Here is a 15,674-nt window from a genome sequence, read left to right on the forward strand (position 1 = left end):
CTTTCCTTCCTCCTGCAGTTCACTCTTCTCTCCTTCCAGATTCCATCTTCTCCAGCCCTTGACCTTTCCCACCCACCTGGCTTCACCTCTCATCTTCCAGCTAGCCTCTTTCCCCTCTTCCCCTCCAACCTTTTTCTTTATTCTGTCATTCCCCCCCCCCTTCCTTTCCAGACCTGAGGAAGGGTCTTGGCCCAAAACTTTGACTGTTCATTCATTTCCCTAGATGCTACCTGACCCGCTGAGTTCCTCCAGCATTTGGTATATGTTCCAATGATTGAAGGTTAAAGGGAAATTTTTTTAAGGGGATCTGAGTGATTTTTCTTCTCTCTCACATTGGGTGGTGCATTTTTGGAACGAGCTGCAGGAAGCAGGTACAATTGCCACATTCGAACAAGTATATGGTGCTTGTTTATAGATATGTGGGCTAAACACAGGCAAAGCGGACCCACAGCACCCAGTTCATGCCTTGTTCTCATTGCTACCATCATGATGGATGTACAGGGGCCCCTGAAGACACATAATCAAAAAAATCAGGAATAGCTTCTTCCCTTCTGCCATTCAGTTTCCGAGTGGACATTGAACCCATAAACACTACCTCACTACTTTTTTTTAAATTTCTGTTTTCTTTCCACTACTTATTGAACTATTCACATTTTCTCTATTGTTACGTATTGCATTGTACTGAACAAATGCCGGTGACATTACACCCGATTCTGAAACGGGATTAGCGGAATCGGGCAATTTGGCTAGTATGGATGAGTTGGGCCGAGTGGGCTGATTTTTATGCGGCGTTTTATGACTCCGGCTGTCTAATTCAGCGCCGGGACTGAATTCTACGGCATCGAGGAGGAGGAGAAAGTTGGGGAGCCGGTTGACACCGGGAATGGGACCCCAGCGCTGACATTTTGTTCTCTAACGCTAACATTTCTACGCAGTCTGCTGAACGTGCCTGCGACACCGGAGCGCTCATTCTTTAACGCAGGTCTGCAGAGGCCGGCTCAAAGTAGCTAGCGCTGAAAGGTCTGTATCCTGGCAGCCAAGGCGCCTTGATCGGCCGGAGTTGGGGTGGGGGGGGGCGTTGTTGAGGATTTACGGCCGCCGCGTGTGATTCCTGTAGGATTAGGCAAATTCCTGCGGCCGCGAGTATCTCTTTAAGTAACCCTACCCCGCCTTCCGCTGAGAAATTCTGCTGATTCCCGGGAAACGGGCGGATGACGGGGTGGGGGGGGGGCATTAACATCCACTGGGGCTAACCCGGGTTACGGCCGAGTCTAAGTCATCAGAACGAGCCGGCCTTAAAAGTTCAGCAGAGTTTAAGTGTCCGCCCCAAAGCAGGGTGAGACATTTCAACGCAACGTGTAAAAAAGTGACCGCAGGGGGAAAAAAAATACTCTGTGTTCGCTCTGACTTTATGGAAGTAAAGAATCGCAGCGGAGTCGGGAGCCCCTGTGGCTTTTATGCGGGGAGCAGGAATGAATGAGATTTTCTCTTCCCTACAAGGGGGATGGGGGAGGCGAGAGAGAGGGGGGGGGGCTGGAGTCTGCACTTAAAAGTGTTCCGAGGGACAATGGCGTGAGAACTCTTTAAGACTGGGACTTGGAAGTTGTCCCTCCTCCCTCAGCCCGACCAGCCCCGGCTGCTTCCTGCGGTAATTCCTGAAACCTGAATGTTGTTTCAGTCCTCGTTCTGCCCGCTGGAGCGACCTGCCCCAAACCTCGAGGCCACTCGAGGCAAAATGTGAATCGAGCGCTCCATACATGGGCATGGGCTGACGTCACCGCCTCAGGAGGCTGTCGCTTTCGCACGCATTCACCTTTCATTGTTGCGAGGCGCATTCTTCTCGTATGTTGGACGGGGGAGTGTGTGATGGGCGAATCCACCCACACACACACACACACACACACTTTTTTACGAGCAGGGGAGGGAGAATTGGACTCAGGGCTGCGAGCGCACTACTCACGGGAGTTTAACGCGGCGGGACCCGCTCCGGGACTTGCAGCTTGAAAGGTAGGAAAGGTGCTGGAAGTTAAGAGTTCTGTCTGTCCGTGTGTGCGTGTTATGTTCCTGGCCAAAGGTACAAGAAGAACAGGTGGGGACAGACAGACAGGGAGGAGAAGTGCCGGGGGGTGGGGTGGTGGGAGAAGGAGAGTAAAGAGATCTGGGGCGGGGGGGGGGGTGGAGGGGCAGATGCAGCTAGCTGCCCCTCTCAGGTGTCTCGGCACTTGTTGAGGGCCGGTACAGGGGTTAAAGAGCCGGCAGCCTTCTCTTTTTTTAAAAAAAATCTTCCGGTTCCCGGGCAAGTGATTGCACCGGGAAAAAAAGTGTTCAGAACAAACTCGTTCTGAAGTATTGTAACGTTGGAAGAGGGTTCCCAAGGGCTGGGTAAGGATCAGGACAGATTCCGGACCCCCCCCCCCCACCCCAACACACACTCTCTCTGTTTCTGTCTGCCCCGGGGGTTGATGGGGGGGGGGGGTTTAGATGAGTGTGTGCTGATTTGGATCTCTGTATGTGTTCACCTTAACCGGGAGTGCTTTCACTGGGCCCCGCTGCATTGGAGCAGCGCGCGTTGCCTCTGCGGAGAAACCGGCAGAATCGATCCGCCTCGGATGCGCTCGCCGGCGGGCTCGCTTCCCGTTCCCGTGCGGCTGGGGGGGGGGCGGGTAAAGTCCGCATTCTGGGTGGGAGGGCTATCTCATTCCCGTGGCTGCCTCGTCTGGTGGGGAAGGGCGGGGGGGGGGGGTAAGAGTAGAAACTGATCTCATTAAGTCGCATGTTTACATAACTTTGAAATATTTGGCGTTCTGCATCATTAGGCGTCTTTTAATTCGACCCGTCTTGCAGATCCAGTTGATATTAAATATATTGGGCAAGGGTTGACGGGCTGACCCTAACGGGTTCTAGATCAATGCGGATTGACAGCGTTGTGACAGTGTAAATCCTGGTTACAGACTGTACAGGTTCCCTTCCCTAATGCCACCGCAGTGGGGGGATTTGCCTCCCTTCTGCCATTACTTGCCAGGAACAATACGGGGCCGTGTACTGACTGGTGGGTGCAATCTCCGCAGTGAAACGACCCCCCCCCCCCCCCCCCGTCCCCGTCCCCGTTTCCACAGCAGAGCTGCCGCGGTATTCGTGGTGCATTGGCACAGAGGGAACAGGTAATGCAGCATTTTCCGCGCCACGCACAGGTTCGGGATCAAAATTCCCGCTGAAACCTCTAAACCCCCCCCCCTCCCCTTAAACCAGCAACGTGACTTGTTTCTGGAAGACCAACTTGCCCCCGCTGCGCGATGTCACTGAACTCATCAAGGGGGTCGACACTGACAGGCGCAGGCAAGTGTTTGCTGCATCTGGTCAGGCTGCCAGTCGGATTCATCAGGAACGGGAGAGTGCCTGCGTGTACCGTCTTGTGTTAGTTACCTGTATATCCTGTTCATTACGACAAAGGAATGAATTCACCCCGTAGCCTGACCTCTGACCCGAACAGCTTTTACCACTGGAGCCCGCTCCAGACAATGGCCCCTTTATCGTGTGGCCTTGCATTCAATGGCGGGCCCTGACCCTCGCGTACAGCCGCTCTGTGCTTTCTCGCTGGTGACGCAGGAATGAATGCCAGCTGTTGAACTGTAGGCAGCATCATTGCCAGACCTGATGGTACTTGTGCAAGGTGTGCACAAACATGCCCCTTTACGCACAGGCAGGAGAAGGGTGAAAGCTGTTTTATTTTCTTTCTTCCTCGAGCTCTGTGACATCAGCAAAGACCTCTGGACCTCTCTACTAGAACCAGGCCCTTCTGCCCTAACTATTTCGTGCCAAATATCGCTGGACACCCAAATTTTTCTAAAAGTGTTGCTTGCTCAGAATTTTTTTTGTTTAACGTAGACGGCTCGGAGATGAACGCAACTATAATTTTAGACTACTTGTCTCATGGGAATTTGAAGAAACAAGATATTAACGTTTATTGAATATAATGCATCATGGTGCTGGCACTTTGCAATATTTCAACTGGGCTAAAAACGTTTTGTTGATAATTTTCATTTGCTCTGGTGTCTGAGTCTTCTCAGTTAAGTGTCCAACAATAATCAGCCAATGTTGAAGGATTCCAGTTACCCTGATCCTGTTTCTCCATGACGGTGAAGCCTTTCACCACTGTCAGCTCCAGGATTTGCAGGGAAGATGTCTAAATGGGAATGCAGAAAATGAATCTTCAGTGACATGTTTCACTTCATGGTTTTGTGTGCTCGAAGCATGTTGTCAACCATCTGCACCTAGTTTGGTGCTCTGTCGTTGCCAAGAAAATTTTCAACATGCTTGAAAGCCTTCCGTGCGATTTTTCTCAGGTCCCACTAGAAGCTCGTTCAATTGCCTGTCACCGATGGCCTCTTTGATCTGTGGACGGGCAAAAAATGCCTTCATTAATCTTGGTATCAGTTATTCTGACATGAATTATGAGTTGAAACAACAAATATAGGGGATTTTTTTTAAAAAAATGGTGTGTGGTAGGGAAATTTAATGGTGATTTTCATGACCAGCAGTCCAAAATCTTTAAGATACACCCAAAAGTATGCAAGAAGCAAAATCTTTGCTGTCTAGTGATATTAATCTGTCTACTCCCATTGACTCACACCTGGACAATGGCCGTCCCATCCATTTACTCGCCCAAACTTATAAATGTTGCAATCAAACCCACATCCACTACTTTGGCTGGCGGCTCGTTCCATACTCACCACCCTCTGAATGAAGAAGTTCCCCTTCAACGTTTCACCTTTTACCCTTAACCTACGACCTCTAGTTCAAGCCTGCCCCAACCTGAATTCAAAAGGCCTGCTTGCATTTACCCTAGTTATACCCCTCATAATTTTGTATATCTTCCCTCATTCTCATACGCTTCGGGGAATAAGCAGAAATTTACAGCATATTACAGGCCCTTCAGCCCACAATGTTGTGCTGACCATGTAACCTACTCTAGAAACTGCTTAGAATTTGCCTGTAGCTTAGCTCTCTATTTTCCTAAGCTCCAGTCTAACCTTTACAGCCTTTCCTTGTAACGAAGTTCCTCGTCACAGCAATGTCCTTGTAGATTTTCAATCCTATTCATAGCTTTCCTATAGGTAGGTGATCAGAACTGCACACGATACTCCAAACGTGGCCTCCCCAACATCTTATAACACGTCAACATAACACCCCAATCCTGACCTTTGCAGATGAGTTGATTTTGGTTTGGTTTGGCAGAGGTTACATGAACCATTTTCCTGTGGAGCAAGGCATTCTCTTTTGCATTTTGCATACCTGAATTTCAGTAAACGTGTCAAGGTGTGGGAATATACCAGTTGGGAACCAAAGCAAGATATCTACAATTGATCAGTGAACTCTATGTTAAATCTGCAAAATGTCGGAGGAGCTCAGCAAGTCGGGCAGCGTCTATGGGCAGTTGCTATTTTGGATTGAGACCCTTCATGCATTCTTCCAAGTTTTATTTTTGGCTTTATATTTCAAAATCTACAGTATCCTATGTCAGGTATGAACTTGGTTGCAGTAGTGGATCAGGGCAGAGTGAATGTACCGATGACCTCCTTGGTATTAAGAGACCAGTAATGAAGCTTATCAAGATGGATGCAGGTTGATACTTCCTGCCTGGTTTCACTACTGATTGTGCAGGAGCATAAAAGCGCAAGATTATAGGAATAGAATTAGGCCATTTGTCCCACCTATTATCCCTCTCAACCCTATTCTCCTGCCTTCTCTACGAAAGAAGCTGCAGAGAAGAGCAGGCCCCAATAAATCATGGGCACATAACTACCCACCGTAGACACTATCTATGTGAGGTTCTCTCTCAAGAAGGCAACGTCCATCATCAAAGATCCTCCACTATCTGGCCCAAGCCATCTTGCAGCTATTAACAGTCAGATGGTACTGAAGTCCCACACCACCAGGTTCAAGAACAGATACTTCCCCTCAGCCACTCTGTTCTTGTATAAACTGACACAACCCTGGTCACCACATCAGTATAGCAACATTATGGCCAATTATCTCCAATTTGTACTGCAATGGACTTGGTTTTAATGTTTATTTCTTGTAAAACTGCACATGTCTTAGTTTTTATTTGTGAAACATTATGTGCTCGTGATGGGCCTGCAAGTGGGTTCATTGAACTTGGACCTGTGCACTTGGTAATGAGCTCGACTTTGACTTGGAATAACAGGTTGGCCCTTATTGAGATGAAGGGAGATGCCTTCACTTGGAGGAGGTCTCCAACCAAGGCAGTTGTGAGTACTCCTTCTCTGGGGAGGTTCAAGGCAGACTGATGGATTTTTTTTCAAGGTAGTTAGATGAGTGCAGGGAAATAGCGCCAAGGCAAAAGACCAGCAGTGATATTGGATGGTGGAGAAGATGCACTGGGCTTGCTGCTTCTATTCCTTCAGAACTTTACCGGCACTTTGCCTTTGGCATTAACAGAAATTCTCTTAATGGTAACAGAAAGCAAGTTTTTCTCTACCAAATCGAGTCCTCTTGAAAGCAGCTCAGTTTGCAACAAACTTAAAATATAATTTTGTCTGAAGGGAAATCACCAGCCACTGAAAGAGCACTTCCTTATTTAGCTCTTTATGTTCCTATTTCCTTGCCGGCCCCAAATCTCCTAAGATATGAGTGTCCAGCACCGTTGCTTTGAATTTCACACACTCAACATTTTAGGAGTAGCTTCTTTCCCTCCGCCATCAGCTTTCTTAACGGTCCATGAACACTACCTCGCCCTTTTGCTCGCCTTATGCACTACTTTAATTTAAATGTATATCATTATAATTTATAGTATATTTTATGCTTTTCACAGCTGCCACAAAACAAATTTCACGACCTATGTCAGTGATAATAAACCTGATTCTGAAATTATGCAGTCTCACTTTAACAATAGAATAGCCAAGGCAGCCCGAAGTTCAAAGTAAATTTGTTATCAAGGTGTGTGCATGTCATCATGTATCACCCCGAGATTCATTTTCTTGCAGGCATTCACTGTAGAGCAACAAAATACAAAAGAATGACCGAAAAATACAAAGACTGACAACCAGTATGCAAAAGAAGCCAGACTGTACCAATAATAATAAATAAGTAAATAAATAATACTGAGAATGTGTTGTTGAGGCCTTGAAAATGAGTCCCTAGGTTGTGGAATCATTTTGGTGTGAGGGTGAGTGAGATTATACATGCTGTTTACCAATGATTCTAAAACTTGACTCTGGGGAGCTATCAGGGTACCTGGCCAATCGTGTGATCTGAGAAGAGAATATTAAGGATAATCTTTAAAGCACAGCAGTAGAGACAGAATGCCCGAGTGTAGTCCTTCTGAGGGCCCAACTAAAAGTAATGGAGTGATTTTAGTTTGGTTGGATGTAAAAGGTTTCTGATCTGAAAGAGCAGAGAGACGGTTGCTAGGCAGAAAGGGTTAACAGCTAAGGGAGGGCTTAAAATCAAGTTTTTGGACCAGGAGCCTATGTGAATCGGCAAGCACAGGTTGAGGGGACTGAGAGAGAGCTGGTGCGTTTGATCTCTAGCAGTTGGCAAGCAGCCCTAGCAGGACAGTAGGAATAGGATCAGTGGGTTATTCCAGTCAGCAACTTTCCCCACCAGTCTTTGCCATTCTTGCCTCCTGAGTATGCATGTTGATTTTCCACAGGGATAAATGAGCCTCCTTATGTAACTGTTCTCTTTACGAATGGTTTCTGCACATTTTGGGCAGGGTAGATGGTCATAACTGGCTTTGCCTGACTCTGTAACACGCACTCTACTAAACTACGGTTGGGCTTTGAGACCGGACAATTGTCGCACCAAATCCCGAACAAGAGAAAATCTGCAGATGCTGGAAATCCGAGCAACACACACAAAATGCTGGAAGAACTCAGCGGGCCAGGCGGCATCCATGGAGGGGGAAAAAAAAGGTGCAGCTGAAGTTTCAAGCGGAAGTGCCAAGTTCCTCCAACATTTTGTGTTGCACATTATCTGCCAAGCAGGAGCCAGATGTCAAAGACTGGGAATAGATATTAGACGTGAGATCTTGGAGCTTCAATATCTTTGTGGCCAGTGACTCACCAGATAAAAAGGAAATGTTCAAGGAAGCTCATCTAAAACAAAATGAGCTTGGACAGTCATATCGCCCATTTGAGCACTAATGTGATTTTGTTGGAGCTTTCATTGTATCCCTGGCTTGGCTGATGGTGTGAATTAAATGTTGTAGGTTCGAGTCACAGTTCAGAGAATTGCTCAGGTTGGAAGGGTAGTTGTAAATTGGAGCTTTTTGGATTGAGAGCCTATTTTTCATTGAAGCTTCCTATTGGTGGAAGCAAAAAGCCAAGGTGCTTGTTTGTAGGCAAAATTTGTTTGTGGGATGTGACCACATACTGTCTTTGAGAAGGTGAGGGTGAGCCAGTTTCTAGAACCACCACAGTCCTTCTGGGAAAGGTAGGCCCTTGCTGCTGTTGAACGGGGAGTTCGAGAACCTGGGCACAGTGACGATAAAGGGACAGTGATGCACTTTCAAGTTGAGGTTATTTTGTGACTGGGAGGGGGCTCCTCCCAAGGTGATGGTTCTCAAGGTGCCCACTGCCCTTGTCCTCTTCAGCGACAGTAATGATAGGTTTGGGAGGTACCGTCAGAGTAAATTGGTTGAGCAGTTGAATTCATTTTTGCCAATGTTGCAGTCAGTGTGCTGATGATGAAGAGATAGTTCAGGGAGTGCGTGGGTACCAGCTCAGAATCAGAATCTGGTGTGATGTCACTGGCATATGTCATGAAATTTGTTGCTATGCAGCTGTAGTACATAGTGATATATATTCATCACAGTGAATATATAAATCAGGGTGGATGATCGAGCAGCCGGTGCACATCACAAGTCCTGATTATGTGACCACTGACGCCAGGCAGACAATCTCTAAAGAATCAGGTTTAATATCACCAGCATATGTCGTGAAATTTGTTGTCTCTGCAGCAGTACAGTATAACGGGGAAAAACTGAGAATTTCAGTAAATATATATACATTTAAATAAAGTAGTGAAAAGATAGAAATAAAAACAAGTATAGTGAGGTAGTGTTCATGGGATCAACACCCATTCAGAAAGTGGATGGCAGAGGGGAAGAAGCTGTTCCTGAATCATTGAGTGTGTGTCTTCAGGCTCCTGTACCTCCTCCCTGATGGCAGAGGGGAAGAAGCTGTTTCTGAATCGTTGAGTGTGTGTCTTCAGGCTCCTGTACCTCTTCCCTGATGGCAGAGGGGAAGAAGCTGTTTCTGAATCGTTGAGTGTGTGTCTTCAGGCTCCTGTACCTCTTCCCTGATGGCAGAGGGGAAGAAGCTGTTCCTGAATCATTGAGTGTGTGTCTTCAGGCTCCTGAACCTCCTCCCTGATGGCAGAGGGGAAGAAGCTGTTCCTGAATCGCTGAGTGTGTGTCTTCAGGCTCCTGTACCTCCTCCCTGATGGCAGAGGGGAAGAAGCTGTTCCTGAATCGTTGAGTGTGTGTCTTCAGGCTCCTGTACCTCTTCCCTGATGGCAGAGGGGAAGAAGCTGTTCCTGAATCATTGAGTGTGTGCCTTCAGGCTCCTGTACCTCCTCCCTGATGGTAGCAATGAGAAGAGGGCATGTCCTGGGTGATGGGGGTCCTTAATGATGGTCACCACCTTCTTGAGTCATTGCTCCTTGAAGATGTCCAGGATATTACGAAGGCTAGTGTCCATGATGGAGCTGACTGAGTTCATGACTCTCTGCAGCTTACTTCGATCCTGCGCAGTAGCCACCTTTCGATGATGAGATCCCTGAGTGTTGACAGGGAGCCACTCGTCCAAGGACATGCTGAACGTTCTGACACCCTCTCGCCTTGTCAGCAATGGAAAAGCTTTGAGGCGTCGGGCAGATTGGTTTGTTATTGTCGAGTGAGGTATGGTGAAAAGCTTTCACTTTAAGCTTGCCTTCTGGCCGGGCCACGTCATCACATTGCTGCTTTGACATAGTACAAAGGCGAAGCAGTAACCGAGGGCAGAACAGCGTGTTACACAGAATGCCGGAAGAGGCTATCAATAAGGTGCAAGGCTGAAATGCTGAAAATAATGAGGTCAAGAGCCTATCTTGTACTAGGGAACCATTCAATAGTATTAAAACAGCTGGATAGAAGCTGTCCTTGAGCCCGGTGTTACATGCTTCAGGCTTTTGTATCTTCTGCCCAATGGATGGTGGAGAGAAGGAAGAGTGTCCAGGGTGGCTGGGGTCTTTGATAGTGTTGGCTGCAAGGGGTATAGTCGATGGAGGAAAGGCTGGTTTCCAAGACTGTGCCTGCTGTAGTGGGAACAGTGTAAAGTGACTGGGCCCTTTAAAAGTGTGGTTGATATTCAGGTCCAAGATGTTGAGGGTGATGGGTTGACCTTGAGAAGTAAGTGTGTGTGTGTGTGTGTGAGAAATTGACTGAAGGTACTTGGTTCTAAGAGCAAGCATCCCTTCCATTCGGAATGGGAGCACGCGTCAGCAGGGCACCCACCGCTCGCAACAATCGGCACTGGGGACACCAAGGAGGGAAGGTGAGCCATCGACATCAACCGTGATTGACCTGAAGTGTATTATCTACCCTCGGTCCCAATTGACCTGAGCGCCATCAATCGAAAGTCCTAGACAGTGGGCGTAGTGAGGATGTTTCCTACAGGGGGAGAGACTGGGTACAGAGGGCACACCCCCAAAGCAGAAGGATGTTCCTTGAGAACGGAGACGAGGAGGAATTTCCTTCGCCAGAGGGTGGTGGTGAATCTGTAGAATTCATCGCCACAGACGGCAGTGGAGGCCAAATCATTTGAGGCAGAGGTGGATAGATTCTCGGTGAGGTTGTGGGGAGAATGGGAGAATGGGTTTGAGATGGAAAATAAATTGGTCATGATCAAATGGGCTGGCAGGCTCAATGGGCCCAAATGGCCTGATTCTGCTCCCGTCTTATAATATGCTAGCAGTTCTACTATGTGTTATAATTGTGGTCTTTGTCAGTTAGTCTTTTATCAATTATGATATCTTCTGCACTGCTGAAACTATATGTTAACTATAACTATATGTAACTATGTGGTTTTGTGTAGGTCTTGTAGCTTTAGGTTTGTCTGATGGGTTTGTAGTTCCTTTCCGGGGAACGTGCTAAGACGGTAGCGTGATATCGATACGCAGCAGCCTCTCCGGACTCTGGATTGGGGATTACCAAACGTTATGTGGTTTTTCTTGTGTGGTCTGTTTTGTGCTTTTTCATGATATCATTCCGGAGAACGTTGTCTCATTTTTTAACTGCATTGTATTTGTGGTTTATAAATGACAATGAACTGAATCTGAATCAGTCATCTAGAATGGAGGCAGGAAGCCAAGTATTCATCATGGGGCCACGTTTGACTGGTGCCTGCTTGAGCCAAGCAATTTCAAGGAATCCCACTACTTTCCTGAACTGCGAGCACATAGAGCAGTTGTGTCTGGGACCATTGCTTTACAAAGACCTGATAAATCAAATTATTTTTCGGATGTAAAATTCCAGGAACTTTACAAGTATTTCGGGAATCGAAGTCTAGTGTTCCATCTGTTTCTCTGCACGGGCAAGTTGGGGAGCTCCGTCAGTGAGGAGGCTCAACTTGCCTTTCTACCCTGGTGAAAACAAAAAAGTTTCTCAGGAGAGGTGGGGAAACTAAATGAAGTCTAGCCCCACGGGCAAACGGGACGTCCCTTGTGTTTGCACTTTCTGATAGTGCTTTACCATTGAGCCTCTGGTACCTGATAATGTGGCTCATGGGAGCGCTGGGTTTCTGGCAGTAATAAGCTCTAATTTGCCCGTGCGGTCAGGAGTGGGGGAAGAATAGATGCCCTGTGTCTTTCACATGGGCACCTAAGACCTTGCTAAGCCTCTCCACCTCTCTCCTATATTTCCTGACAGCGTTGTAGGCTGTTGGGCCCATTGAGTCTATGCTGGCTCATAGAACCACTCTGTCCTCACCCCCTCCCCAATGATTTTCATTGTAATCTGTTCCCTCCACATTCCCATCAGCCATCTGCCACCCGCCCACATTCCAGGGGCATTTAACCTAAAGTCTTTGGGAGGAGCGTGAGCGAAGCAGGCAGAGGAAACTCGTGTGGTCACGAGCGGATTGTGAGAATTGAACCTGCGTCTCGGGACCTGTGAGGACGCAGCTCTGCTGGCTGTGGTAGTGTGCTGGTTCCCTTTGGAGGGGGGCTTTGACTTGCTAATGGCCGCTTGTCCCACTGGGGTTTCGGGCAGCAATGAAATTCCTCCAGCTCAAGAGGTGTTCTGGGCTTCCTTCATCGTGTCAGTAGCTGTCCCTCGGTTTTCAGTACAGTCAGTCATGTAAGTCCCGGGTGGAGACTCGGGAATACCGTTAGACTCAGATGTAGAAGGATTCTTCATTGCTGTTTCCGTAACTGTTTTACCGGTCAGGGTTGTTAGCCCTGAGCTGAACCCCCAAACCTGGAGGACCGGTGGACCACTGGCCTTTAACCTTTGACCTGTTTGGCATGGGTGACCCTATCAAGAGCCAAAGCATAAAGCCCCGACTCCAGCCAACGTAGCTCTCTGGGTCATTGAGGCACACAAGCCTCCGAACCCAACGACGAGCATGTGATCTTCTTGGAGGGGGAGGTTATGAGGGACATCTTAATTGGCTCTGTGTATGCATTTGTTGAGACTCTATAATCTCCCTTTATCTCCAAGAGGTTCTATGTAAATGCAGTTTTATGGAATTGTGTGTGTGTGTGTTTTGAGACTTTTAATATAAAGTTAATATAATTTAGATTTAGAAGTTTGTGGGAAAAGCTGAATTTTTAAAATAATTAATCACCAGTATTTGCAAAACAACAGAATCTTATCAGTCTTGTTTTTCTGGATACTGAAGGTTCGTGCCATGCCAGGCCCAGAGCACATTTGCAAATGTGCTCCAGAAAGATACGGCCGTCACGGCTTCCTCTTGCACTTCCTTTGTTTAGCAGCGAGTTGTCAGGGTGTGGAGAGAGACGGGAATGTTTTCACTTTGGGCTGCTCTGCCCATAAGTGCACTTTGTGACATTGCCCATGACCGGGTTGGGCCTCCCATCCAGAGTGGTGGCGGAGAAAGGTCACGACCCCCCCCCTCTCTCGTCTCTCGCTATTGGTCCGCTATTGAAGCCGGCAACAACCTCCAGTCGGCAGTGCTGACAGAAGGCCGGATCAGCTGGGCAGCCAAGTTGTTGGGCAACTCTGCAGTCTTTATGTGGGTGTCATGGAGTCATCTGAGAAGGCGTAATGGGAGAACTGAGAGAAGTTTATATCAAGGGAGGAGACCTCATTGAAGTTTATAAGATTATTGAAGGCATAGATAAACAGCCAGTATCTTTATCGCAGGCTTGAACTGTCTAATACCCAGAGGGCGTACATGGAAGTGGCGGTGGGGTAGTAAGCTTAAAGGGGATGCGAAGGCCAATTTTTTTCCCCCTGCACTGAATGATGGGTGCCTGGAATGTTCTGCCAGGGGTGGTATTGGAGGCAAATATGACAGCGCCATAGTTCATTCCTTCGTTACATGCCGTGGGTAAATATGGTCTCTTGACCATGGTTATTTTTGGTAAATTTTTCTGCAGAAGTGGTTTGCCATTGCCTTCTGGGTAGTGTCTTTACAAGACGGGTGACGCCAGCCATTATCAATACTCTTTAGAGATTGTCTGCCTGGCGTCAGTGGTCGCGTAACCAGGACTTGTCATGTGCACCGGCGTCACTTGACCCTGATCGGGGGAGGGGGAGTAGGCAGGTACTGCACTTTGCATCTCCTTCGGGCTGTTGATGCAAATAACACACTTCACTATGTTTTGATGTTCGTGTGACAAATAAAGCTAATCTTTAAATCTTTTTGATCTTTTCTTGGACCGTGCAACATTCTGTAACCTAACCGCATCTGCAATGTTAGCATTCATTCTGACATGACTAGAATATAAAGGCAAGGATCAGTAATGTTGAGGCTTTATAAAGCACTGGCGAGGTCTCACTTGGAGTATTGTGAGCAGTTTTGGGCCTCTTATCTAAGAAGGGGTGTGCTGACATTGGAGAGGGTTCAAAGGAGGTTGAGAAGGATTCTGGGATTGAAAGGCTTGACATTTGCTGGCTCGGGGCCTTTACTCCCTGGAGTTCAGAAGAATGATGGCTGGATGAAAACCTTTCAAATGTTGAAAGGCATCTCGAGTGGATGTTTCCTATAGTGGGGGAACCTAATTCCAAAGGGTACAGCCTCAGAATAAAGGGACATCCATTTGGAACCGAGACGAAGAGGAATTCCCTTCGCCAGAGAGCGATGGACCTGTGGAATCCGTTGCTACAGGAGGCCTAGTCATTGGATGAAAATTAAGGCAGAGCTTGATGGATTCTTGATTGTAGGCCTCTGTTAGTCTTGATAGACCATGGATTTGCACCTTGGAAAGTTTCCAGGGTGCAAGTCTGGGCAAGGTTTTTTTTTATGGAAAACTGGCAGTTGCCCAAGCTGCAAGTCTCCCCCCTCCACGCCACCAATGTTGTCCAAGGGAAGGGCACTAGGACCCATACAGCCTGGCACCAGTGTCGTCGCAGAACAACGTGTGGTTAAGTGCCTTGCTCAAGGTCACAACACACAGCCTCAACCAAGGCTCAAACTAGCAACCTTCAGATCACTAGACGAACGCCTTAACCACGTGACCACACGATTCTTGTTTAGTCAGAGCATGAAGGGATATGTGGAGAAGGCAGGAGATTGGGAATGAGAGGGAAATGGATCAGCCATGATGATATGGCAGAGCAGACTCGATGGGCCAAATGGCCTAATTCTCTTATGGTCTTCTGGGGAAGCAGGCATGATGGGCTGAATGGCCTGCTTCTGATCCTCATCTGAAGAAGGCCACATGGGAAGGTAATGGCTTGCGTAATTTTTATCCATTACTGGGGGCAGCACGCTAACTGCTACGCGAAGAGTTCAGCTTTAAAATGGGTCAAGAATTGGAATCGGTGACCAGTGCCAAACAATGATTCCTTCTTCACTCTAGATTGTTCCGTGCTGCATCTCAATAAAGTAATTAGTTAATTAACTGGTGAGGCCGACCAGAAATGGTCGCAATATTCCGGGTGTGCTCATCCCATTTTGTTAGAGGATCTGTGACTCTGCAATGCCACTGTAACACTGGTGGTAATGCAGACTGCTCTGACCACACTGTGTAACAGTTGATGCCCGCAACTGCCTGCTGATCAATGTTCGGACGTTGGCACGACTTGCCAATTACAAGAACACGCCTGCAGTGCTAACCCAGACTCTTAATAGGTTTGTAGGCAGTGTGGTATGAAAAAGCAGCTCCTGGGAAATAATTTGGTGCCAAGCAAAATCTGTCCCCGGGTGCATGCAGCTTCACCCCTGGATCAGTGTTAATTACAATCAGTAGACCTGTCACAATCCCTCACAGTAAAACTCACCACTTTTCATTTGCTTGCACATCGGCACAACATCCAACCTTTTCTGTAGCTAACGGAAGGAATTCCTGTGCCTTTCACTGGTACAGATATTGTATACAATATACAACCTGAAATTCTTACTCTACACGGACATCCGCGAAACAGAAAAAGTAAAACCCAAAGAATGAATGACAGAAAAACATTAGACCCCAAAGCCCGCTCTCCG

At 47.5% G+C, this 15,674-nt stretch overlaps 1 protein-coding gene across 2 annotated transcripts in view; it reads left to right on the forward strand.

Moving 5' to 3' along the window:
• Nucleotides 1–1,588: 1,588 nt before the first annotated feature.
• Nucleotides 1,589–15,674, forward strand: part of luzp1 (leucine zipper protein 1) — a 174,626-nt gene continuing 160,540 nt past the window's right edge. Inside the window, exon 1 of one of the 2 annotated variants that reach the window (XM_059949263.1) lies at nt 1,589–2,007. The gene's annotated coding sequence lies outside the window, so the exon portion shown is untranslated. Of the gene's footprint in view, nt 2,008–5,495; nt 5,522–15,674 lie in introns of those variants that run through there. The other variant, XM_059949265.1, reaches the window with a different exon arrangement.

This window comes from Hypanus sabinus, chromosome 24, assembly GCF_030144855.1.
Source record: "Hypanus sabinus isolate sHypSab1 chromosome 24, sHypSab1.hap1, whole genome shotgun sequence".
NCBI classification, from domain to species: Eukaryota; Metazoa; Chordata; class Chondrichthyes; order Myliobatiformes; family Dasyatidae; genus Hypanus; species Hypanus sabinus.